The sequence below is a fragment of the Tyto alba genome, unplaced genomic scaffold, assembly GCF_018691265.1.
Source record: "Tyto alba isolate M040663 unplaced genomic scaffold, T.alba_DEE_v4.0 Super-Scaffold_45, whole genome shotgun sequence".
NCBI classification, from domain to species: Eukaryota; Metazoa; Chordata; class Aves; order Strigiformes; family Tytonidae; genus Tyto; species Tyto alba.
The window spans coordinates 2,357,010-2,384,965 of record NW_024881321.1 but is presented as its reverse complement, the minus strand read 5'-3'; the positions used below and the strand labels follow the sequence as shown (position 1 = coordinate 2,384,965).

At 37.6% G+C, this 27,956-nt stretch overlaps 1 long non-coding RNA gene across 2 annotated transcripts; it reads right to left on the bottom strand.

The window, feature by feature from the left end:
- Window positions 1-688: 688 nt before the first annotated feature.
- LOC116965036 lies at window positions 689-27,956 on the bottom strand. 2 transcript variants are annotated; one of them, XR_006166767.1, is made up of 5 exons: window positions 27,872-27,956; window positions 20,513-21,174; window positions 10,808-10,902; window positions 9,229-9,348; window positions 689-1,888 (listed from the first exon to the last, which is right to left on the bottom strand). It is a non-coding gene; the product is annotated as an uncharacterized LOC116965036 (long non-coding RNA). The 2 variants fall into 2 exon arrangements; XR_006166766.1 differs by lacking the exon at window positions 27,872-27,956 and having other exon boundaries at window positions 20,513-23,456.

Genomic DNA, 27,956 nt, shown 5'->3' with positions numbered 1-27,956 from the left:
TTCTAGTCTGATGGCGGTTAGTAATGGTTTTGGCGTTTGGTTGAACTGTCCCGACAACTGGATCTTTGCAGGCTTTTGTACTCACCGGATGCAAGCCAGGAGTCAGAAGCTGCCTGGTGGTGAGAAACAGAGAATGAAACGTGGATGTGGACCCTGCTACGGTAGCTGGTGACGTAGCAGCAACTGGCTTTCACCGAAGGCTGAGGCTGAAGGTCTGGATGGCACCTCGAGGTCCCTTGGCGTTTAAAAATTAACGGGAATACGGAGGAGCTGGAAACTGCGGGAAGTTCCCATCTCTGTAAGCTTCTCTAGTGCGAACCATGCTTGATCTCTCTACCTGGTGTAGGATGTCCAGCTGAAGAGAACCTTCCAGAAGAACCTTCCAGTCCTCTCCTGGTTCTGACTGAGCACATGAATATTTCCTACGGAACCAGTCCTACAGGATGCTGGAAAATTACAGAAAACCGTCTCTCAGTACCAGCAGAGAATGGTTGAATCAATACTGAAGGCTGGACATCCATGGAGGCTTGGAAGGGGTGATTCTGAGCCCGATTTGATAGTGAGGTGCTGGATTGCTGCTGTGGGTTGACCTTGACTGGATGCCAGGTGCCCATCGCTCCCCTCCTCAGCAGGACAGGGTGGGGGAGAAAATAAGATGAAAAAAAAAACCAAAAAAAAACCCACAGGATTTTTAATAAAGCAAAAGTGAAGGAAAACAGAGTATTTATTCTCTACTTCACATCAGCAGGTGGTGTCCAGCCACTGCCTGGGAAGCAGGGCTTCAGTAGGTGTGGTGATTACTTGGGAAGACAAATATCGTAAATGACAAATGCCCCCCTTCCTCCTCCTTTCTCTTGGGTTTTATTGCTGAGCGTATGGAATGGGATATCCCTTTGGTCGATTTGGGTGAGCTGTCGTGGCTGTGTCCCCTCCCCAAGACCTTGCTCACCCCCAGCCCACCGGCGAGGGGGGGGATGTTGGAGGGACAGCCTTGATGCTGTGCCAGCGCTGCTCAGCAGTAGCCAAAACCCTGGGGTGGTTGTTATCAACACCTTGGTACCTACCAAGACAAGGCACAGCACTATAAGGGCTGCTAGGGGTAAAATTAACTCCCTCTCAGCCAGACTCAATACAGGCCCTCTGTCTGCTTGCAGCTGAAGGATCCAAAGGTGATTCAACCTCGCCAAAATCAATTTTGGTGTCGTCGTTACTGGTACTTTCTGCTCTAGCCTCACGGCTGCTGAGGGATCCGAGAACTGCAGGCCACCTACCACAAAGCAGTCAGAAGTAATTCCATCATCGGACAGCTTGGCGTTCCCAGGGTTGAGCTACGCTTGAGAAGAATTGATGTAGAAGCAAGCCAGAATCTGTTTTGCAAATGTCGTGTTCCACGTCACCCTCTAATTAAGGTCTAGCCCTGTGAGGAGACTTGCTGACAGCCCAGGGCAAGAACTGGGAAGAGCAAAAAAAGAGTTCTGGTCCTCCTCTGTGTTTCTGCTCCAACAAACCAGAACCAGAGGCCAGGTGCCTGTATCGCTTGTGACATCTCGAGGGAAGATGCTTTGCTTGCTCAGCCTTCTTCCAAGATTCACGTGACGCTCATCCAGCCAAGTAAAGTGGATCTTATGCAGACAGTGTTTGATGACACCGCTACATTACACACGAAGCACCTGAAGGCCAGGGGGGTTGTGCTTGTAAGAGGCTCAATATAAATTATTTGGTTTTAACGTAGAAGGTTGGCAGGGAAATCCCGATCCCAAGGCCGTGCTTTGTGGGGAATCAGAGGAGTTTCACCAGGCCTAGACGTCTCAAAGGAAGAGCCTGCTGGCAGCCCAAGAAACTCAAACGCTATAAATCACCAGGACCAGGTGGTATTTTTACAAGAACTCTGAAATAAATGTGAAAAAACAGAGATGCAGTTAAGAATTTGTCAATTACCATTAAAAATACCCACTGCTCTGGACAACTGCTCGTAACTAAAGAGAAAAAGGTGCAGTTTTAGAGGAAAATGAGAAACCTTCAGAGTGTAAGGTAGTGCCTTTCTCAGGCTACCTACTTTATGCCTGAATAGCATAAAATAATGGGAAAATATCACAGCTCCGCAAGTAACCTGTATGTTCTAAGCTACTAGAATTGCTTGAACAAAATAAAAACTACAGATATTCCAAGAACCATGAGGAAGTCCTGAATTTTAATCCTAATTTGGAAACGGAGTAACCCCATTCCTCAGAAGGGGAAAAACGTAATTTTTCTGGTCAGGGTAAGTTATTTAGATCTTCTTCAACCCAGAACAGGCTCTTCGCAATGCTACTAATTTGTGAGGAAGATTGTAAACCCTCCTGTCAAGAAAACCACCCAAAACTCAAAAAGCCTCTTCAAACGTAGGAAAAAAAAAAGAAAAGAGTGGCTGCAGCCCATGGGGAGGACTCACGTCAGAGAAAGTTCGTGGAGGATTGTCTCCTGTGAGAGGGAGCCCACGCTGGAGCAGGGGAGGAGTGCGAGGAGCCCTCCCTCGAAGGAGGAAGGAGCAGCAAGACCGACCACACTTTGCCCCCCTGAGCTGCTAGAGGGGAGGAGGTAGAGAAACTGGGAGCAAAGCTGAGCCCGGGAAGAAGGGAGGGGTGGAGAGAAGGTGTTTTTAAGATGTGGTAATGCTTCTCACTGTCTCACTCAGTCTGTTAAATATTGTTGTTAGTGTCTGAATTGAATTGTTGTTTTCCTTCCGCTAATGAGTCTGGCTTTTGCCCGTGACTGTAACGGGTGAGTCATCCCTCCCTGTCCTTATCTTGATTCCCAAGCCTTTTTGCTTCATTTTCTCCTTCTCCTTCTTGAGGGGGAAGGGGTGAGCGAGCAGCTGCACAGCGCTCGGTTGCCCTCCGGGCTCAAACCACAAGTTTGAAGGTTGGCTGAAGGAGGGAAGAGGGTGAAGCCCCTTGCTGGTTGCTGAACAGCCATGAAGTTGTTTAATGCTGCGAGTTGCTCCGTGCTTCCCTCTTCAGCAGCTTTAGAGAAAGTAGGGCCATAAAGCAGTTTAAAACCACCTTTACTGGTGCACTCTTTAGCAATAAAACCCATTATTTTGGCACAGCAGAAATCCGTGATGCAATTCACAAATATTCAGTTATCTCATTGTTCATCTACAGGAAACATAAGGTATTCCTTTAGTGAGCTTTAATGGGTACTTATATTTATTGTATGCTCATTTTACTGTTACTTCAGGAAACATCTTAGGAAAAGAATATGGAACTTGCAAGGAACTGCACAGTTAGTCCAATAAAAGCAAATTCCACTACCCTTTGAAATCCTACCTTGCAGCTTGCTTTCATCTGCTAACAGTAATAGTCATCACTGCCAACAACCTTTGAACACAACCAGTTTGGGACTTCTATCCTTTTTTGCACGTATCCTTCATCTAACCAGAAAGACGGGGAACATCTGCGGGCAGCTTCCACTGTGCACTTTTTCGGAAGCAGGAGATATGAACTTTAATCTCCTCAGGCTTCTGACACCCTGGCTTTCTGGAAGAGTCTCTCCTTGTCTTGAGATTGCTTCAGCCAGTTTCTGAAACTCTTCCGAGGGATTTTTAGCAAGCCGTGACAATTTTTAAGCAGCTCTTCGGTCTGTCCCTGTCTTTCCCATTCCCCCTCTTCAATCACAGTGTGTATCCTTACCCTCTGTTGTTTTTGCCAACTGTTCTAAGATATCTGATTACAACTGATTTTTTTAATGTGTACCAAAGGGGAAGGGAAGAAAGAGTCCTTAAGCACTTTGGCTTTCTTGGCATCATGCTAGTCTTTCTTCTCTTCTGTATTGTAGTAGACGATTAATTGCCACGGCAGTTTCTCTACTACAGTTACAGCTATGGATTTTTAGCCACAAATCCAATTCTTCAAACGAAGACGAGCTTTTATAACCTAGGCCATACCTGATGCAGAAAGAAACCTCTGTATCGTTTCTCTCTGAGCAGAAAATCCTGTGCCTCTGACACAGAGTTCTTCCTGGAAACTTTCCTTGGGTCACCCATTTCCACCACAACCAATGCCTTTTAGGCATGGATATGTAATCAAACTCTATGTAATAACTGCTTGCATGCATTCATACGATACCTACAGCATTCCATCACCACACGTGATGGATACAGTGATCTTTACGAGGCAGATTTTAGGTTCTCTTTACAAACACATCAAAAAAAAAAAAAAACAAAAAAGCCAAAATACCTAATATATGTTCTTCAGTATTTTCGAAACAAATCTTTTGAAGAACAAGGTTTTTGGTTTCTTAACACATGGGTAAACACAAACTGGAAGCAAGCGGCTAGTTGCATTGGTAACAACTTAAGCCACATGCAAAGAACAGATTAAAGCAAGGCAAACATGAATAAAAGACCCCAAAGCTCCTGGTAAAACTGTGCCTTGTTAAAGAGCAGAAGCTCTCAGATACGCCTGAAAGTCCCAGTCACTAAATAAGGCTGGAGCCCATATCTGGCTAATCCACTGCTAGCTTACAAACTTTTATGTTTGAAAAATCTATTACCTGCCTTCTTAGCAGAAGCTTATTGGAATAGCTTGCATTAGTCAGGCTGTAAATGTGATATTAAAGTATGTTGGTCTTAAGTTTTGATTACAAGGACAAAGAACCGTTCTACGTTTTCACTGCAGTTCTTAAAAAAAAAAAGAAGCTTCTACAAAAACATTAAGAAACCAAGTGCAGATACTCTATTTAACCAAGCTTTGAGACTTATCTTATACACAAGGGGGGGGGATAAAACTGGATTCAGGTGTAATTTTCACAAGTGCACGCATTTTTTTTCCCCCCTTCATTTTCTCTATTTGCGATACAGAATGAAAAAAATACAGCTTGCTGAGTGCAATGAATTGCTGAATTCAAGCACAATTCGTTTCTGGAACCTCCACAGCCATACAGCCAACAGGGGGCTGTCTGGCTACATGATGTTATCGAACCTGCAGGGGAATTCCGATCTGACTGTACAGCCTACCCTTCACGCACCCTTCCTAAAGCTGGCTGTCACACAGGTCATTTAACAGATTTCATACCTCCCAAACAGAAGTGGTCTTTTTCACCTCCGTCTGATACTACCAGAAATTTCTTAATTTTGTGCCTGAGGTTTCAGTATACACAGATGAATAATACAGTTTATATATTTATTGATATGTCTGAAAACAACAGATAGTGGGGTTTTGTTTTGGAAAAGAGAGAGACTTTCACATTGTCTTGATGACAGGAAAGGTGTTTCGCAGCTGTTTTCCTATGCTAAGCTCTACCTACATGAGCATTTTTGTGTTAGTTTCCAATGTAGAGACCAATCATCTGTAGGAGCAAAGACGCAGACCGTGATGTTGCTGGCCTCTCTGATACTCATTTAAAGAGCAGGATAGGCAAAGTCTGTCTGTAGGAGTATCAAGAAAGGAAGAATAAGGCCCTGAATATTCCTTACATTGCTTAAACCAATGGAAATTAACTTTAATACCCGAGTGCCATTCTCAAGAGCAGAGGGAACTGTTCCTTGGTGCCAGCACTGTGGCTCTCACAGCAAGCACATTCAGCTGGCTGATCTTACCAAAAACTAACCCAAAGTCATTCAGTGAAACCACCATGGAAATATCAGAGCCAGGCTAATACTGAAGGAAACAGGAAGACTCTGTCAGTCCCAAACTTGTCTGGCTTGTGAATCACAGGACTGTAGCACCAGAGTCATATATATTTGTTGACTATTCTAGCTGGTCCAGTAATACAAACCCTGAAGCTTTTCCTTTGCCGTTATTTCAATAAAATATTAAAAATGTATACATTTGAGACTTTATATTCTATAATTCATGCCTTATATAGTTCAAATTTTATAATTCTTAAGGTTTTTTTAGTATTTTATGAGAGATTCCAAAATGTTTTACTTTTAAAACCACTTAAAAGTGCAAAAGCTGCTGACAGAAGGTTCCTTTATAGGTAATAAAGCCACGTGCTTGCCCTGCAAAAACCATAGAGTAATGTGAAACTTTCTATCCACGGCTGTCTCCTATGGCTATAAACAGCAGAAGAAAACATTATGGATACATTATTCCCATCTCTCAACAGAAGCTAAGTCAGTCAGCCCCTCTAGATACTCAGCACTACATACTTAAGATGGAAGACTCAGACTGGATAAATGCTGTCACAATTAATTTGTTAATTTCAGAGATTCTGAACATAGGCTTCAAATTTTACATTAAGAGACAGCAGCGGTATTAGAGGAGTTTAATTTGATTTATTAACAGAGATCTTACAAGTGAATCCGACTTGAAAAAATACTGAGTTGTTGCACATGAGAGCCGTTAAATAACTTCCAACAGAAAGAAACTGGTTTAGAGTAAAGAAGTAACACCCCAGTGATATTAGCTCCCTCACAGAAAGATGAACAATGTCACTCGTTACGTTGCATTTTCTCCATAATTTTTTTTTTTTTAATCTGTTTATGGTTAAACATTTTCTTGTGATACACACTTACAACTGCAGCCTTAAAGGAGATTCACATCTCACTCAGACATAAGTCTTCACTCAAACACATTCAAAACTTCTCCCTGTTTACTTTAAAGGAAGAATTGCTGCTTTGCTTCAAGTTAAACTGTGGTAAAATAGTAGCTCACCACTTTGGATATATTTCTAGCAATCATTACTCATGACTTCTATGACAGGAGGTGGTGATGAAGAACATAAAAGGAGTCTAAACATTTCAAATTTCAATCGTTACTTCCAGTATTGCTATTTGATTAAGAGAGACTTCCTCCAATACTTAACAAGAAACCGTGATTAAGGGAAAAGCAGAAACATTTTTCAGATCTCTGTGTCTGAATATCAAGTACAGAACCACTCTCTCACTCTAAGTAGGCCACATGCAGTACCGAGAGAACTGCTTTTGCAATTTGAAGAACAATGACCTGCAGAAGAACTAAACACACAGGTCTAAGTCACTCTACTTTTTTAAAGATGCACTGCTTACCACTGTACATAGGAAAATGAGTGTTACAATTTAACTAGTTCATCCTTTCTGCAACGTAGATCTTTATAGGTAAATTTATTGTAAAATATACTGAAGTTCAAACATGAACGTTACCTTTAGTGTATATAAGAGTTTGCAGAATATTGAAGGTGTTACGCATGAAACCACATTCCAAAAATGGGACGAACGAATGTTTACTGCTAATAATACCTATACAGGCAAAATGAATCAGTGACAAGATAGGACACAAATCAGAGTATTTTAGAGTTCATGGGACTGGACAAATAGACCATGAATCAACAACATGGAAACTCAGTTTCTTGGCTTGAGCTGGTAATAAGGAAAGTTGACTGCAGATTTGGTCTTTAAAAGGTGTACCCTACTCACCTCTCTCTCTGAGACCAGAATTAACAAATGCCATAAAAAATTCCATGAGGAAATGCATTACTGCAGTACAGCTACTAAACAAAAGTGGGGGCTTTTGTTTTTGTTTTTTTTTTTTTTTTTTTTGTTTTGTTTTTTTTTTGTTTTTTTTTTTTTTTAAAAAAAACAAGCAGAAACCCAACAGCCCTTCAAAGTAATTGTCTCTTACCCTATTTTAAATGTGACATGGAGGTGTAGAAACTATAGTAGTACCCTGTTTAAGACTGTCAGACATAACATTCCACACTATTTTAATTCAAATGACAACTCCTAAGAGGCTCAGCTGCAAATGTGAACAGCCAATGTTTCTGTCAGACGTGAGGGTCTGAGGTCAGACACCTCTGAAGTGAGGAATACAAGTACTTCAGAAACAATTCCCTGGTAACTTGCCTAGCATCATATGAGCATACAGCAGAAAAAATAAGGCAGAAAAATAAACATCATGTCCAATTACTAGGAATTCTCATTTGACATAACCATGAAGACGTGGTTCCCCCTCCACTTTCACTCTTTTGTTCCATTGGCTACAGAATTTTGTACCAATTTTTGCAGCGCTCACAGCAGCATCAGGCTTTTTGCTGGCACAGCCCATAAACATCTGCCCTGGCTCAGCACACCAGGCCTTAGATTAAATATTCTGTATAATCACGAAGATTGCTTCATAGTACACTAACACAAGGGGGCAAATGAAGACTGCAGCATCTTAAAGCAGGAGTTATCTAACTTCTTAGATGATCACTTCATTTTGTGATCATGTTCTTTCTACAGTTCTTACAGTTAAGTTAATAAATTGTGGTTTGGTTTGTTTTTTTTTTTTTTTTCTTTTTTTTTTCCCTCCTCAAAAGCATTTCCCTCTGAGTTCCAATTCCAGTATTAGTTGAAACGTTTTATTTACTTCTATGCAGACGATGAGAAGTGAAGCATCTTTCACATGAAGAAAGGCTGGGAGAGCTGGGCCTCCAGCCTAGAGAGGAAAGGCTTGTGTGTGTGTGATCTTTAAGTTTATAAATGCCTGCTGATGGGGGTATGGGAGAGGAAAGAAGACATAGCCAGGCTCTTCTCAGTTGTGTCCAGTGACAGGATGGGAGGCAATGGGCACAAAATGAAATGTAGAAAATTCTATCTGAACAGAACAGGTTTCAGAGTCTCCATCCTTGAAGATACTCAAAATCTGACTGGACACAGCCCTAAACCAAACCAACCTGCTTTTCCTGACCCTGCTTGGGCTAGATGATCTCCAGAGGTCCCTTACAACCTCAGCTACCCTGTTATTCTGGGATTCCTTTTGAGGCCCAAGATCCACGAAGTGGCTGAGAACACTAGTAAGGTTGCCCTCTTCTGTGTGGAATACGATGAGGGGGATGAGACTAACAGGTGATTTCACAGACGACAGCAAAAGCTACGACTTTGCAGTCTGCATTCCCCTCTGGATCTGAAGTGCAGAGTGCTCTAGTGAACGTTAGGAATGATCTGAGGCGTGCAAGCCCCTTTCCCCCACGCTTGACTCATTCTCTTTGCCTTTGGCCAGATCCCTTCTGCCAGGCTGCTGCTTCTTCCAATTTCGAGGAACAAAACAACCCCCAAATCTTTGCCCACCCTGTCCCAGTCCTTCCAATTTTCCAGTTCATCAGATCTGTCCTTCCCCTATAAGTTCTTAGCTCCAGCCTTCCAACATACAGGCTCTCGCTAGCTGTCTTCGCTCCCATACAGCTACTAGTCTCAGTTTATTTTCAGGCAGGCCTACCTTTTCTTTCCCTTTTATATGAATTAAGCATCTTTTTCCCCTACAGTTCCTAAAATAAGAAAATAAGCACCTGAAAACAGCGAGCCTTCCTTTCTTTACAACAGGCACAATCCTTAGGGCCCCAGAGTGGCAAATGCAGGGAGAGTTCCATTCAGCTCTGGACTGTGGCACTGCCCATGCAGGTAGACCTCTGGAAAACACAATTGCTGATATCATTTAAGGCACGTAAACCATGCGAGAAACAAGACGTTCTTTTCAAAGGTTTAAGAACCGAATAATCTGAGTCAGCCTTCACAAGCACTTGAAGTCATTTTCTTAATTCAGACAGGATCCTCAGTTGAGCTCTAGTTCTGCAAATGCTCAAATTGTATTTTCACCCGGTCACTAAACTGTCAGAAGCTGCTGGGGCCACCAAACAGGGCGGTCCCACCTTTGCCCTTCTGCTTCTCCCCGCTCCCTGCGATCCCTGCCTTGTGCCAGTTCCAGGGGTTTGCATGGTGAACCAGAAGGAAGCAGTTTGTTTCGCCGTTCACATCGAGGCCCTGCACCGGCACAATAAAGTATTCAGGAACAAATGGTTTGGCCGCTGGGCTTTGAGAAAGCCATGCAAACAGACTTGTTGCACGCTCTCTAAAGAGCTGATCGGAAAGATTTGAGTCACATCTACTCATAGAAGTCCTGGAAAAAAAAAGCCTAGATACATTAAAATACTAGATCTACAAGAGTAACAGGATGGGTGGCCCTCTGCAAGCACCAGAGTCTGCAGCGTGCGAACAAAAATCTGTGACCTTTAAAGGGAGGGGAACAGTGGAAGAATAACGTCTTCTTCTTTATAATCCACAGAGTCTGGGCTTTCCAAGCATTTCTAAGTTTTGAAATGGCCGAAATGTATGTGCAGGTCTTTTGTATTAAGCAGTTACAGACAACCAAACATAACAGTGCTACCTAAAGACACCGCAGTGAGAAAGCTATCCAACTTTGAGCCAGGTAGGGTATTTTTTCCAAGTTGTCAACCTCATTTTAGCCACATACCTTAAGAGACCTGTGGTAGGTAAATGTACACACAGAAGCATTTACTTTATTAAAAGCTGTAGACCATCTAATATTGCATAGCCTTACTGTTAAAAACACCACAGGTCTGAACTGAACTGGAAATTTCAGCCATCAGTAATTTCACCAGTTCAAATCCATAGCAGGTGCAGTCAAGAAAAGCGTGATTTCGATCAGTACATATACCAGGCTGAAATTCTATATGGTCAAATAATGCAGATTTATGAATTCTAACAACCTGGATTCATCTACGTCATGTTTGTACCTGCGCAGCTGCAGCAGTAGCAGGTCTGTCAAGCCTGAAGTCAAAACAAATCCCTAGTGCAGCTAAGCTTTTTTTCTCCTTTTAATAAAATCTGTGACGTATAAACTTGAATCTGTGAGCACTTATTTGAAGAAGGCATGTGTATTTTAAAATATAACAGGGCTAATTTAAAATGCATTTTAAAATGTAACAGGGCTAATAAAATGAGATTAGCAACTGATACTGAGTCATGATAGTGAAGAAAATAAAATCTTAAAAGGAAACACACTTTCAGATCTTGACTGTATCTAAAATTAGTGACATTTACATAACCATTAGTCTACATTTGACTCACCACACAGTTCTTGCATGCAGTTTTTAAAAGGAAAGAAGCCCAAGTAATTTCCATTCTCACTGTAGCGATTTCAATCATCTCAATGAAAGATTCCCCTGTAAGAGAAACACCTTAGTGGAAGATGAGAAAAAAATTAGTAAATTCACAGTCAAATACAGGGTTTAAATTTCTAGTCATGAAATTGTTGCCTGCCTAGAGACACAGTGATTTAAGAAATGAACAGTTTCCTAAGTTTTGTTAAAAATTTGGGAAGACGCTTTCGCTTTATGTGCTTAACGTCACTAAAAACATGATGAAACATTTCCCAGTTCCATTCATTAAGAAAATGCTGTAAAAATCCACACACAGTTTTAAGAGCTTTAATAAAGAAATAGTGACATTTAAAGTAACACCAATTTTATAATTCTTTTAATATATATATAAACACACTTACCAAAGCACTGTTAGACAGACGTAGCTTGAAATGGCTCCATTAATAAATTCAGTTTTCACATAAACCAAAACATTCAAAGTTTTATATATATATATATATATATATATGTCTATTCTATATTTACCATCAGATAATATGAAGTCCCAAATACTGTTTCTGAACAGATGAAAATACAAACAAAAGCCAAAGTGCTCATAAACAATCAACATTCAAATTATAACAACAAAAAGGCTTCAAGACATACATGAAACATCCTTTTTCATGACTCACATGCAGAAGTGGCTAGCCTTACTTCAGCAGCACAGTTAATACTGGAGATATTTACAGTCTTAACACCAATATTTACGTGCTGCTAAAGCATGACAGACATCAGCATCACGAGATTGACTAATTCTTAAGTGATATTTCTCTTCAGGATGACGAAATCCTTGTATTTTTGAGGCAGCACAATATGGCCTGCACCTTTTCAAAACCCACAAACCATTATGTGCTGCTACGTTATGCCAAGGTGTCTACCGCACTTCGAAGAAATAGAAACACAGGCTGAAAGCCGAATGAAGAGTTTTCTTATCGAATGTTAGTTTTCACATACTGACATCAGCTGTATTAATAAACTACAAAATGTTTATTAAACATTTGTCCATTTCCAAGCTGTTTATTTACAGTGAAGCTCTACACTTTTATTGTCAGCTGCCCATAATACCTTAACGGGCCAGGAACTGGACCATTGCGTGCCTGATTGGAGGAACTAAAGATTATGTAGATGTTTACTTCAAAGCAAAACAAGAAAGACTGGGTAATTTTCTAATCTAACTGTTGGTCACCTAGAAACCTCCGATGTGAAAAAAACATGTATGAGAGTAAGAGCTAATTTCAAAATAAGCTTCTGTCAAGTACTGTCTCAGTCCAAGATGCTTGTTACCTCTGCAGGGTACCCTTACCACAATTTCGGGGCAGGCAGATTTACAAGTGCTTCTTAATCCACTTCAGGGAAAAAAATATATTAAAAAAGCCCCACAACAGATTGTTACCAAGAACAGTAACTTCTCTGTTATTAGGAGACTGTGTTCATCTTCCCCCAGCCTAGAATGGCCATGCTACTTTACTTGAAGAGGTAGGCAAGAGACTCAGAGTTCACATTCCTGCCAGGTATCCTTTTCTTACACAAAAGTATGCCAGCATTTTAAGTATGTACAGTACTTTCACTGGTTCCCTAGATAACCTGAATTATGCTCTCTTAGATGTTTTTATACCAAATTATTAAGACAAAGGCTACTTAGACAGCACAGACCCAAGTACTCCATTCCATCGTACTAAGCCTTCTAGTCAGTTCATGATAAAACAACCTCTGTAAATTAACTGGGCTATCTGTAAGCACAAAAAAGTTTGGCAGGCCACAAAGGGGGAAAGTTTGGTGAGTTTTCCTTCTCGCCCTTCCTATTTTTGCTCCTACAATAACAACAGTGGGATGATCTCTGCTAGAAGGGTCCGTTGCAACAAATGTATCAATTAAAGTGAAATTTGATAGTGTAAGTTTACAGTAGCTGCAGCAACACAGAGGTTTTTATACAGCCATCTACATACAAATGCTACTTCAGGAACTGTATAAAAGAGCCATTTCCGGTATATTTTACACATGCACAACTATATTTACACTTTTTTCCCCCCCTCCTACTACCTGTGCTTGCTTTTTTTTTTTTTTTTTTTTTTTAAATTGGACAGCTAAAATAGGCAAACTAGATTATATAGGCACAACTTACCCAGTACCTTGGCGAAGTAAATCCTGAGTGAAAAGTCAAAATAAACCTAACTGTAAAGGTATGCCGTGGCAGTTGGTCTTCCACCCTGAAGAAACGGTGCTAGGCATAACCCAGGAGAGGAGGAGGTAAAGAAAAATCTCCACCATATATACATAATGTGGAAAAGCAAAGATAGAGATAGATGCAAGCAAAAATGCTAGCCAGCAGTAAGAGATTTACTTCAACTTTTCTGGCGAAAGAATATGAAAGATGGTCTGCAGCGAGAGAAAGTAGTGCTTCTTACTTACAGATTTACCTTAAAAGACTGAAAGGAAATTATTTAAATAAGACAGTTGGACGTTTAATACCTTTGGAAGTACATTTCTCACTTGTACATTCAGGCCAAATTCTTCATTTGTAAACTATGTGTTTATCTAGATACTGCTGTTTCAATTGCCTAGTTGTTCCTAACTTCTAGCTTAAGCATGGAGGTTTTTTCCTGTTGCATAAGTAAATTCCTCTAAAATTAACCTACACGGACCATGAAAACTTGACAGAACTATTATGTTATTTTCCACAGTAAGTACATTAGTAAGAGAATTTGCAGGTAATTCCCCCCCACCCATCCCAAACGTGAACACAAATCCTCACATGTATTACAGAATGGGGTGGTGGTGTTTATGGTTTGGGGTTTTTGTTTGGTTTGGTTTTTTGCCTTTTTTTTTTTTTTTTTTAAAAAAAACCCCACAAACTTTACTACCAAAAATGCCCCAAAACAAAACAAATAAAGAAAGCACTGTACAGTTTTTCGTGTTGCTATTAAAAATATATTTTACCTGTAAGGAATACGATCGAGTTTTCACATAAAATTGAAGACATTGTATGTGAGAGAAGGGGTTCAAGAACAGGGAAAGAATGAAAGGAGGAAGACTAATGTAAAAAGTGTACTGATAACTAAGCCAGAAATCTACTGAAATCCAGCAGTGTCTGAACAAAGCTTTGTACCTTTATATTTTGGGCATAAAGCCAATAGTCATGGCATCAAGAGTGCTTCTTCTACCTCTGTCCTCGTATCTGTGGGTCAGTGACAGACAGAGGAGATGTCAATAAAAGCTGGGAATCACATACGCAGGCAGCTCCGTTAACTCACCCCGAGCCCCCGAAAGCAAGAGCTCTGCTGAGGGGGATGGAAGAAAGAAGGATTATGAAGACACAAAACTGAAATTCCATAGAAGCAGGCTCTCTACACATACACAGCAGTCAGGAATGCTTTTAGAAAAAAACAAACTTTTTTTTTTTTTTTTTTAAAAAAAAAGAGAGAGAAAAGAAAAAGGGTGTGTGTTTTTGTGATTGGGGTGTTCCCAATCAAGGAAGGAGCCTTTTCTTCATATCAGTATTTCTTAGCTGATTTATCAAAGACCAAGCCTAATATAAAGTATCATGTTCAGTTTTTATTGGTTTATGGTTAAGACTTTATGACAACACCAAGCCCAATTCAATCCCTTTCTGACCCCATGAAAACCAGCTACAAGTGAATTTATGGCTACTATAACAACTAATAAGCTCCTTAAATGCTACTATAACTACTAATAAGGTCCTTGAATTCTATGTAGCATATTGTATCCAAAAAAGCACCACTAGCCAGCAATCTGACAGTTCAGGGATTTGGAGAAAAACATATCAAAGCCTTTCTATTAAATACTATATATTGTCTCAGACGCCCAAGAACATGACGTAAGATTAAACATTTACCTTGTGCCTTTTACTTATATAACAAAAGCACTCTCTTGATATTTCTTGGCCAAAACACCTTCCTCACTGATAGTGTTATACACCATTTGCACACAACCATATTCCATTGCTTGTGTTCCTTATTAATGCAAAGCAACGCAGATCCAGAACAAAAGCAAGGCTATTGCTTCACTCTTCATCGTGACCCTTTCCCAACCTTAATTCAGCTTAAAATTAGAAATCTGAAGGTGAAAAACACTGAGGGACTCTTAGTGTTCCACAGGCTAAAGCATTACATTGTTTGTCCACCAGTGCTACTTTCCACCATAGCACAGACACCAGCAAGTACATTCCCATATCTCAGTTCTCCCAGTTTAGCTTCTTAGTTTAAGCTAGAAATGAGACAGGGCGTGTACTCAGATGGCACAGTATGAAGTGGGGCAGTCTTGACAAGCGTGTCCTGTTCTGTGCATTCCATGAAGAGAGTAACTTACTCACATGGTAGACAGGACATTTTGCAGTGATAGCTTTTTTGACAACTGCTGGTGAATCTGCAAAGCTCTCCTCTCAGAGCTCGCAGTTCAGTGCCACTAAGACACTATTCAGTATGAATAAACACACTGACAGTTCAACCCTTGCTGAAAATACATGATTTTTTTCTTTTTTTAATTAAATTCATCTGAGCAAAAGACAGAATTATAGATAGCCTCACTTCACTATTAAGAAATCTAAACATTTCTATTCTCAAACCTCAAAACTGTAAGAGCTAAAAGTATATGTAGCTGTATCTTGGTAATACACTGTTTACTTCCCCCCCCTCCGCCCCCACCAGTTTAAACAATAGTAGTTTCACTTTATTTTTGTCATATGCTTACTCAACACTGTAATATTTATACTGCAAACACACTGGAATTTATAACTCTTGCTCATTCTTAAAACTTACATCTAGAAGAATATTCTCTTACTCCTGCCTTCTGGTTGCCTTCGTTAAGGAATCATCTTTCCCCCTAATTCTTAGTGACAGCAGCCTTTAAAGTGATATGTATGTATTTAGAAAAGGAGAAAAGATTCAACTGAAATATCTCAAAGCAGTACTTTAAAGGTATTGGTGTACTTTTGGCTACTATTGCATTATTAGTTGGTTCAGGTATAATCTATGATAACCGGTTAATTCACTCAACTTAATTGAGACCACTTTGTGGTCACAGAGGAAGAAGAATTAAGAGAATAAACTAAGTGTTATTCTTGTGAAGTAACAGGAAGATTTTGAACTCATGTATAAGACTACAATTGTAAAAAACAATCTGTCCCTAACCCAGCAATTCTGTGCTAAGGTTGGTGGGGTGTTTTTTTTTTTTTGTTTGGTTGTTTGGTAGGTTTTTTTTTGAAGAAATGACTGCAATCCAGTAATAAATTAGCCCCACTACACCTCAAAAAGGAGCAGCCGTTCAGGATGGAGCTTATACACATGCTCCACATATAACAGATCTTCCCATACCTTCTACCAAGCATTTGAATATTTCTAATACTATCATCAATTTGTGTTAAGAAGTCACGATTAATGCTTGGCATAATTTTCTGAACACAAAGATGATTATATGAACAAAAGTAACTAGCAACAATCTGGCGTTTTGATTGTAAATCATGGGTAAGGTTGAGCATACAAACTTTGACAAAAAAGGAACTGTCTGTTAACTATTTCCTAATCATGTCAACAATTTTCCCCATCTAGCCATGGCAAAAGACTGGGGGAACTACATAAGTTGTTTGCAATGCAGAATATTAATAATGAAAGTTAAGCAGATAACCGTGATTACTGAAATCTACTGTTACTAAATTTGGACAATCTATATCATGTGTCCAGCCATCTCTCCAAGGATCATGAACATATTTAGACTAGCTGGAGAACTACTGCATAAGATAAACATAAAATAACAAAGCCAGCTAAAAATAAAAACCAGGAAGTAAAACCATTAAGAAACTCAGAAGTATAAAAATACCTGGAAATTTGGAAGTGCAGTTATGGTCTATCAGCATCAAATTCAGTTTTATATCCTTTTTACTTCCTCTCAGCACTCCAACCACTGCTTATACTAGCTCAACTCACACATTTGTTTGTATGAGGTGCACTTTTTTTTTTTTCCCTCCCATTGCAGACATGAAAACAAACCAAAGTGAAGACAGTTATTTGGTACTGCAATATTGATGCTTCTATTGGCGCAATAAATAGCAACCCAAATGCAATGAATTTGTGCGGAAGGTAAGAAACTAAAGGTAGTCAGTTCTGACTTGAACAAGTACAGGATGTCAAACCATTTTTATAGCTTGCTAGCTAAAAAAGCAGAACACTAAGGGAAGCTGATATAGCACACAAATATTGTCAATGCATATTTTAGTATATTATCAGTATATTTTAGTATCAACTCTTGTTTAAAAATAAAATCGAGTAAGACTAACCCCTCCCACCTCTTTTCCCAGCTTCTAAAGAGTGTTTTGTCAGATGTTGATGCATTAACTAGACTGCTATATGAAATACTTTACAGGGAACTTGTAAAGTGTAACAAGCTCTGGGTTCTAACAGGGTTTGTAGAAGTTGTAGTTAAGAAAAGCTTTCCAGATCCCTCTTCGACTGCACTGCTACAGCTTGCACACAACTTTTAAAAATCTGTCTTCTCTGCACCTTTGGCATGCACACAGGAAGAAAACTGTGAACACTTTCAATCTGTACCAGCATTCTTTCTGCTTGAAAGGACACATACAACATTAGAAAAAAGCTTCTTCGTTTTTCTTAAGTTCTATGAAGTAAGTTTTATATTTCATTATAGTGGTCATTAAAATGTTTCTTCCCCTCTGATTTTATCACAAAAAAATATTAATACTCAGTCTAGTAGATCTACCAAAAAGAAAGCCAGGTCTGTCTTAGAATACAGCTTCAGTTTCTGTATTAGTATTAAAAAAAAAAATCGTAATGCTTCTTCAGACTAAAAAAAACCCAAACAAACTCAAGATACCTTTTTTCGAGTTCTCCAATAAGAATATCCCTAGATTATAACACTATTACCTTCAGAAAATATTATGCTATGATTATAGTTCAAGCTTACAAACCCTGAAGTATACAGAATTGTTGCTGGTGAGAGAAAAATGGAACAATCCTTCTTCAGATAACAATAGCCGTACAATACAAACCGGCTATGTAATGTAAAGTTATTAAGACAGGGAAAATATATTAGGTCCTCAAAAAAAGTAAAAAATAAAAAAAAAAAAAATCAAAACATATCAGCTAACTATTAGTTTTCTGTCATTTCCATTAATGTATAGCTTTCTTAAAGAATTTTTTAAAAGTTAGTTTGATTAGATTCTCATAAGACTTGCTCATTTAGCCCAGGAAGCAGTCATAGGCATCGTGTGAAATTCTGTGCTCTCTTAAGCTGGCACCCAGTTTTTATGAAAGCCACGCAGGTATTGCTGTTTATATCTTCTAACCCTATAGTGCACAGCAAAGCTTTTCTTGTCCTCAACAGAATATTTAATACTCATGTATCCTTTTGCAGGAACCCTGGTGGTCTGTGCACAGGATCAGTTTCCAAAGTACTGCTGTAGAAGTGGAAAATACATTAGTCAGTGTTAACCAGACTGCCTTCCGAGTTGCTATCTTATCTGAAATTGGTAAATAATAATAAATCATAGGACAGTAATACAGCAGTGCATAGGAAAAAAATTTGGCCTGATATGTAAATACTACTACGTGCACTACACAAAACCACAAATCTCAAATTTTGATTTTGTTACATCTCAGCATCGTATGGAACTATAATGCCTAAAGACAAACACAAGGCCCATAGCTCAGAATGCAACCCCACTTGTAAAGGGCTAAATTTGCTGCATGTCTGCTTCCAAAGATTTAGGGTCAGAGCGACAATGCTATAAAATAAGGGTCAAAGCACAAAAAGACCAAGGCCACAGAACAAAGAGCTTTTCGTGTCCTGAAAGAAGTTGCTTTTTGTAAGCCTGCCTTCTGGCTCAGCCAGTAAATTTGTCTTTTTCTTGACATCATCCCTACATGACTTCTAGAAAATGCCAGACAACTGTATGGCTTACGAAAGGTGAGACTGGGCTGTTATAAGAAATCAGTTCAACTGTTAAGGGAATCTACCAGTTAACAGAAGACAAACACCTCCTCGTAACTGCTGTAACTTTTCCAATCTTTAGCTGTATTTCTGCAACTTCATTATTTAAGCAGTCAATTCAGCAGAAGCTTCAAGTGTCCTTAACACCTTTGGGTGCAGGTTCTCAGTCATATTATCTACTTAGATTAGTGTTTGTTCAATGGTATCTAAGGAAATATGCAGTAGCAGCAACTCAGAAAGCTATTTTAATCTTCCCCCCACCCCTCTGAAATATTGATAGAAGAGATACCATCTAACACATTGACACATACACTCCCCTTCAAAAACATTTAGGGGTTGCTTCCCCACTTCCCTGCCAGTGAGACCCACTACTCACAGAACTGAGGTAATGCAAAATAAAACGGTGCTTTCTAAGGCTCAGAGACTGCTAAGCAGTGAAGTTCATTTTTCCAGACAGAAAATTAAATTCACTTCGGATGTGCTTTTTCCAAACAACAACAATAATTTTGATAAATGAAAGGAACTTTATCTACTGGAGAGAAAAAAAAAAAAAAAAGGCAAAAACAAAAACCCCAAACAAGATAAGGCTGCCCCTTATGCCTTTATATTAAGCTAGATTTTCAATATTTCACTAACAAGCTTAAAGTAAAACCATGCTGAATTAACTAGAATTTATTAAGAAAAATATTTATAATCTAATATCTGAAGCACATCAGGAATAAAAATTTTTTTTAAATCCAGATTGTACTCTCAACCCTATCAAACTGCCTAGTAAATATTCAAAACCAAAAAGACATTAACCTTTGAACAATTAACATTTGACTTTTTTTTTTTTTAATAGAAGTCTAGTTGACAGTATGCTCTTTGAGCAAATACCAGTATTGCAAGAAGTCTCTCTCCATCATAACCCAAACCTACATGAAAGGATCAGAATTGTCACTAAGTTGTATATTATCTTTTTTAGCAGGTCTAAAGCAAAACATTTTGAAAATCAGATCTTCCTTACTTCAAGTAATTATTTTCCTCTTCAAAACAGATGGCTTCTGTCTTCAAAGTTACTATATTTAATTTTTGATCAGTCCTAGTAACTTACTTAAAAGCTGGAACTGGAGATTCAGATATGTGGAATTAGGTTAAAAAAAAATAAAAATTCCTACCGTTTGACTGTGGAGAGATCTACAATGGTATTTGAGTTTCAGGGACAGCCAAACAGAAGTTTTATGATTTCAAAGGCAGCAGATTCCTTTGTTTTTACTCTGCATTAAGCTATAATAAGTCTGTTTCCTATTTTAAACATTAAATGTAGCATTTAAGAACATTAATTGTTTTGTTTTGGTTTTTTTTCTTCCTAAGAATTTAATACAATCGAAAAATACTGTATTATAGGAAGAGCTTAGTGTAACATATGAGAGGCCTACTCCAATCATCCTACACTTTCTGAAGGAAATGATTACTCCTCATCTCTCAAGCAGCACTGGTGCGAGTATACCAATTTTCCTTGTGGTGAATAGCAGCCCACAAGTTAAGGAACTGATGCAAACTGGCAGATTCCCCCTTCTAATTCTGAGTCATATGCGTCATCTTTTTATCAAAAGCTGGGAAGAGAGAGAGAGTCTCTCTTTCAGCCTGCCACATGAAACCACCTGCTTAAAGATAGAACGTTGCTGGTACTTACACATTTGTTCTTGCTTTGTTCAAATAAACAAAATTCTGAAGACAGCCTTAATGTTAACTTAACGACAGAACTTCTCTCTGATTTAGGGCCAAAAAATCAAGCTGGTAAAAGGAAAAAGAGACAAGAGTCATGTTAGCATGAAAATGCTTATTTTTAAATGGGTAGTATCTTACCTGCAAAAGACTAAGGATTCAGTTCCTTAAAAGCTTACATGAATGCTTCATTTAAGCACTTCAGTATTCAGGTAAATTTGGTATAAATAGTCACATTCTCAAAATCAAGAGTTCACGTGTGTGATTAAGACTTATCACTGTACACGATCATCAACTAATTCCTCAACACACTCCCCCACCCCAAAAACCTCCCCTAAACCCCAGAGAATCTTAACAACTTCAGTGGGTTAAATTCCACATTTTTGTTTGGTTGGTTGGGGTTTTTTTTTCTTTCCTTCTTTCTTTTTTTCCTTCTGTGCGTTTTGCAGATTAAGAAGCGAGAAAACTATTTTCTTCTTTCACAGATACCTCACGGTCAGTCATTGTTACAGTATATACTGTGTGATGACATAACCTCTTTTCCAAAGGCTCCAGCACTGGTTAAGGTTGGGCACATCGCTGCCAGCAGATTATGTATTTTTCAGACTGCACTGGAGTTGCTGATCAGACCTGCAGAAAACAGGTGCAAACGTTTACTGTAACAACGCACTGTAGTATTTCTATTGATTTGTGGCACTGCCAGAGTGAATGTAAGTAAGTATTCTTTATAAAACAAAAATTGAGAACAGTTGAAGCAACAGTAAGTTTTAGACATTTATAGTAAGTTGTGCGAAAGAATGCAAAGATAATAGTACCTGAAAAACTGGTACAGTGTTGGAACAATCATGCCATTTTCATCTTAGATCAGCTTTTTTACATATAAGTACACATAAAATATATAATATGATATATATGTATGTATAAAATTAGATAGAGACACAAGTATAAACATACACACACACACTTTTAAAATGCCCCTGTGTTGAAATTTGTACTGTGGCACAGCATTTACATGGCTGGGTGCATACATTTCAATATAATGAGAGAATTTGCATTGCTAAAATAAGAATTCTTGAGTGCTTTTCAAGAACCATGACATCACCATTTGCTTTACAGGTTATTATTTACAAGCATTCAGGATGCTCTGTAAATCTATAACGAACATTGCAACTGTGAAAACTGTCATTTATTATGTAATGCACTGTTATATAAATTGTTTAAATTGTGCACAATATACACAGATGATATCTCCTCCTCAGTTAAATATTAAATACAGCACCTGATTGCTCATCTTCAACTAAATTTTTTTTTTTTTTTTTTTTTTACATTCAATACATTATATTTTCCTTGATAAAATTATGGACACAAAGTACCTGTCTGATGCCTTATCCTGTTCGTGGTATGTTTTTTGTTTTTGTTTTTGTTTTTTTTTTTTTTTAAAAATGAAATGAATTATTTAGTGTCTTATTTGCAGAGTTTTGCAGTATTTTGTAAGAAGATACTTTATTCACCATATATTCCATTTTCGTTGATACTTATCAGCAGGCATTGAAGTTTCAGTGCAATGCTACCCTACCTCCCAAACCCCAGTACCTTTCAGACAAAGGGTTCAATATAACACATGAGAGCAAATCAAAAAGAAACAAAAGCCCTCACTGTAGAAGTTATGCCTTTCTGACAGTGGCAAGAGTGAGTGAGGTAAGACACTGGAAGATGTTTCTTAACTTGTAATTCAGCAAAGCGTAAGAACTGGCTCAACTTCCTCCTCCTTCAGTGGAGCACTCAAGGATATAAAAAGCGAGTTAAGAAAATGATTTAGGAGGGTGATCACAAAAACCAGCTTTTGCCTGGGGGAGACCTTGGACAGTCTCCATAGGCTCCCTCTTTTCCTACACAGGGCCACAGGCACCCATAACTGTTCTGGGGTAAACTGCTGCTTTGAATTGCCCTCTAGTGTCAGCCTTCATGAATTCCTACCTCAATGACAAAATTCTGTTCAGGTTTTTACATAATGGAAAGTGGGTCAGCAACATAAGTTATATTAATCTAAAAATAAAACAAACAGAAAAACTTGAACAGCATTTTGAACGATCATTTTCAGATCAGAAGACTGTGAAGTTGCCAAATTAAGTACCACACCAAAAATGCAAGAAAAAATATGCATATCTAAATAGCAACCCCCCCCCCCCCCAAAAAACCAAGGACAATAAATTTAAGAGACAACATATGAACATTAATGTGTTTTACATTTCCGTTAGTTTCTTACGCAGCTTCACAAAAATATCAATTTCTGAAACAAACGTTCAGTATTCACAGCCAAATTCACTGTAATTACAGTGACGTAGCTAGGATCAAAACCTTCATGAAAATTTAAGAGTTTCTGGTGTAAAAACAGAACACAGTCTAGCAGTACTAATACCCTGGAAGGAATTATTCTCTCACTGCTAATTCAAGAGTCTCCTAGTTACACTCTAAACCTGGATGCAAAACAGGCACCATGCAAATGAAGATCCAGATTTTAAACCTGGTAATTCCAGAAAGAAAGTGCAAGCATTTCCCTGCGAGTTTATTTCAAACCATGTTTTATCTCCTCTTGAATTGATCAGAGAGGTCATGAGTTTAGGACTTAAAGAAGTATGGAGAACACGTCAGTACCACTTGCATATCATACAGGCTATGGATTTCAACATTCACAGCATTAAAGATGAGCATACGACCCTTTGTTTAAAAAAAAAGACTCTGGTCATACTGAACTACAATCCCTAACACACACTCACTCTGCCTGAGAATTGAAACATATTGTTAGAGTTAGGTGATAAAACAGATGAAGAAAAATACAGATTTGACTGCTGCTTGTATAACTCCTGTGCTTGGCGTTAAAAGCATCATTCTCCCTTCTCCTGAGGGGGGGGGGGGGGGGGAGGGAAAAAAAAAAATTAAAAATCTTAGTTTCAGGGAGCGTGGGGACAGGGAAACCAGGACATAATAATTCTTTTTGATACGGAGTTTTTTCTTGTGCAAGATACCAACATGAGTGTGACAGTATCAACAGAGAACTCTGTTCTGCAATAGACTTCTGAATATATATTTTGATTTAGAGATAGACTTTCTCCTAAGAGCCATTACAACATTTCACAACAGATGGAGCATCCTCCTTTTCTAATTCTTAATCTTGACTAAAATATGGACTAGCTTGTAACAGGAGGAAGCAAAGTGTTTGCAGAATTACTAAAGTGATAAGACACTTAAGACCACGGAATCTACCCATTCTACCAAGAAAAAATTTTGCTCCAAAAGAATAAAGAAATTCTAAAGGAAATGTTTTGATTTATCAGATCCACAGGCTCCCCTGGAAGTCCTGTCTAAGCCTAAAAGTGACTTATATTATGCTCTATCTATTTTAAAGTAGGAAATTATCAGTTAAAGTTGGGAAGATCATAATCATGTTCATAATTACAATAATTTCAAAATGTTAATATTAACTTTCATATTAATATTTAAATCCATTTCCTTCTGTGAGGAAAGGGGGAATTTAAAAAAAAAAAAAACAAAAAATAAAAAACACATAGCACATTCACAGGAAGCAAAAAGCAAGCTCTTAAAATTTAGTGGATTAATGGAAAGGTGTAAATATTTTACAGATATTTGCACACTACTAAGATTTTTAAGCACTGCACAAATGAAAAAAAAATCTTGCTAATTTCTTTCTTTGAATAGATTATCTCAGTAGTATTATGCTAAAAAGCATTAATTTTCTCAAAATCTTACTGTAAAAATTTAGAATAATGCAACAGAAAAAAATCTATTCTGTGGAAAAAAAAAATCCTACCCCCAACAAACTTTGAAAAAAATGTACTGTGAATATCCATGTCTTTAAAATAAATTCAAAATTAACAAGGTTAAAAATAGCAGTTTATTCAAACACACTACTCAATTAGCAATTGCATCTTCATATATGCCCTTCATGCTACTGTGCCAACAGCAGTCTAAACCAAGGTGGATTAATGAGCCATCAATAAGTAGTTGAACATTTAAGAACTCTGATTATATTTCTCATTCCCCTACCCACATCTTAAATGTATGGGTTTACATTCATTTCTACTTAGGTTTTTGTTTAAAGAAATAAATATAGAAAATTTAAAATAATAAAAAAGGCAACGCCTTTCTTTCATATATTTGTGTTTGAGAAGAATAAGCATTTGAATACCCCAATTAGTATGTTTTAACTATTTTTCCTGAAGAATTTGTGTCTCATTTGTTTTTCTTTTCCTATTGCCTTGCAAGACCATTTTATCAACAGACAAGGAAAAATGAGGTGTAAGTACACCAGTCTTAAATCCTTCCTATATACATGTTTCATTAAATGCCTAATCTAATAATAAAAGTTAATGTCTATTTAAATCTAATAGTATACAAAACCCCATTTTAAAATTATGTTAGGCTTGGATCTAGTTTAAACTAACAAAATCCAGAAAATTCGGTTGTTTCAGATTTCAAATGCTGAAACAGCCATGCCTAAGATATCACAGTCTTTCAAACAATGGCTGATTTTACATGTGTTGTAATAACTAGGCATGGGATGCATTTATAGCCACATAACTCCTCCAGGAAAATCATTTAAGTTGCCTTTGAAAAGCAAGAGAAGCCCTTAAAGAAAGCATAGATAAGGTGACAAAGTAATCTACAAGAGCTCTTTCAGATGAGCAATAAGCATGCATTGTCAGCTTTCAAATTATGATTCAGTCAACAGGGTCTGTAGAGCCTGAAGTGCATACCTGTAGCACGAACAGTAAAAGTGGCCAGGCACAGTTACTCTTGAGAAGCATTTCAGCAAAAAAAGCCTGTACATTTTTATCTTTTCAGCTTCGTTACAATTAGATATTGCAAAACAGTTTACGAAGTCAAGCATACAATTTGCAATAGCCACACCAACAATTTTTTAAGGGGCCAGCACTGCAGCCCTTATTTCAGGCTCAGCTTCCAACAAAATAAATGGTAGTTTTGCTACGAACTACAATAGCAGAGGCTAAGAGTAAGAAAATAAACCAAACACACCCCACATCTCTCTTGAAAGTTTCACCTACTCTTTGGGTGATGAAACAGCCAGAGTGACTACCAAATACAAAACAGTTCTAGGAAAAAAAAAAAAAAAAAAAAGATGAATATGGGCCAAAATTCAGCATAAAAATCTTTTAGAGCAAATCAACACTTTGAAAGTGGATTCTAATGATAACTGACAACTGCAGCAGTCTTGAAAGATATTCGAGCTTGTAAATGACTGAGACTCAATTACTGCAAAACTCTTTGGATATTATAAAAATTATTTATACTTGTCTCAAAGTTCAAAATGCTTTAATATCTTTTATTCATTAAAGGAAATAAAGTTTGCATCTAATGAGAACATGATTCTGCAAATCCTTATTCATGGTAGCGAGTCATTAGAACTACTTGTGTATTTAAAAGTTTGCAGGATTAGGCCCTAAATTTAAAATCCCTTTGATTTACAGTTGTGAACCAGAAACCATATTTTTTTGCTGAATAAGAACCTATGAGAAATACTCTGAACTTGTGTCAGACCAAGGAACACTCCATCAAACTTTCACCTTTTAAATATGTCACAAGGGAGCCTTAGATACCTTTGCCTTGCAATATAATCCTGATTTTCATTAACAAGAATGTAATTGCTTTTGTGCAGGGGAGAAAAAAAAAAAAAAAAAAAAAGAATGAACAAATTCAAAGAAGCGTTCTCTGAAATCTTTATATTCCTAAGACAACTAGAAGAAAAAAGGAAAAAAAAAACCCTAACCTAGAAATGCAGTACATTCAGAGCAGAGTTGCTGGAGAGAGTGAAATATTTATTTATTTGGGAACATATTAGGCATGTTACCCAAACACTGTTACAGCATTAATAAAAATACTTTCACTGTCGTTTTTAATCACAGAGAGAAAATATTAAAAATTTAAGATTTACCTACTCACTAATCACAAACAGCAAAGCTTATATAAACTTATGTTTCACTTCCTATACTTTCTGTATTCAAAGTTTTGTTTCTCAGCTGATAATTTTCCACAGGAGGTCTTAACTACCCTAAAATAATAATATTATATGAAAAATATATTCAGAACATGTCTGCCTCAAATACTTCTGTAACAGGAGGTGTACTACTGATAAAAGCCAGCAATTCTTCAGTTACACTACCCATTACTTACAACAATGAGGAAATATGAAATTTACACCTCACTGGATTTACTTGGTATAAATTAGCAGTTACAGGGACAATCTAAAATTTTGTTTTTCAAAACTTCTCTTATTTTATGGTACAATTACTTCCTACCAAAAAAATGTGCTCTTGAAGACAGACAGATTTGATTAAGGATAAAAACTGGATTCCAGCTGAAAGCTGGAATTGCTAAAGTCACGACATGTTCATAAAAATTGTTGTACTGTAATATATTTTGCTGAAGATAAAGTCTTACAGTTTTTACTACTCCATTTACTGTTTAAACAAATTTACTCAATCCAAGAGCAGTTACTATTTTAATTTCAATTGTCTATGTAAATGGTTAGTTAAGATTATTCATATACAAGTAGATAGGTTATGATTACTGCGAATGGATTTCTCAGTTTCAGCCAAATTAGTACTTTTAGTGCAAAGTAGGACTTGCAATATGAGTGTAGCATACTCCATATTATTCTTGTGTTCACAGTTTTACGATACAATATCTATTTACCAACAAATAGCTAAAATAAATAAAATTTCTGACTATTCTTGTACAGGTGGAGGGCTCAGAAGACCATTTTTTCCTGTTTTCTGCTTCTCTGCTTGTCAGGTAGTTAGTTTATTAATGCCTTTAAAAACAAATTTTGCACACTACATTGAAATGCACTCAGCTAGCTCTCTTCCATTCTTTAACACACCCTTCCAACAAAAAAATAAAGTTATTTAAAAATAAACACTATTATCATCCCTACTTTGTTTTTGGATTAGCAACATTTCAGTTGGAGTAATTCCCAAGACAAGAATATGAGAACAATACTGTATGGAGAATTTATATAATTCCAATAATCAAGGCTGTTGCAAACTCAGCTTTTTATACATATTTTTGGCCACTTCATTTCCTTCTGAGCACAACTTGTGTGAATACTTTTACTTAGTCTTTTATAATTTTAGAGGAGTGTAAAGAAGAATTATATTAACAAAAAAGAAAATCTTGAAAAACCCAACAGAACTGGTATATTTTGAATAATCTGAGTAAATTACACTCTGTGTACTTTTTTAAAAATAAAGAACATATGTAATAAGAGAAATGTTAATATAATATATACCATGCTTATGCTCCATCAACCTTCCAGAAAGTTTTTCAATCACGGGAGTAAGCTGTTCTCCAAAATCAGCTCTCTATTGAAAGGT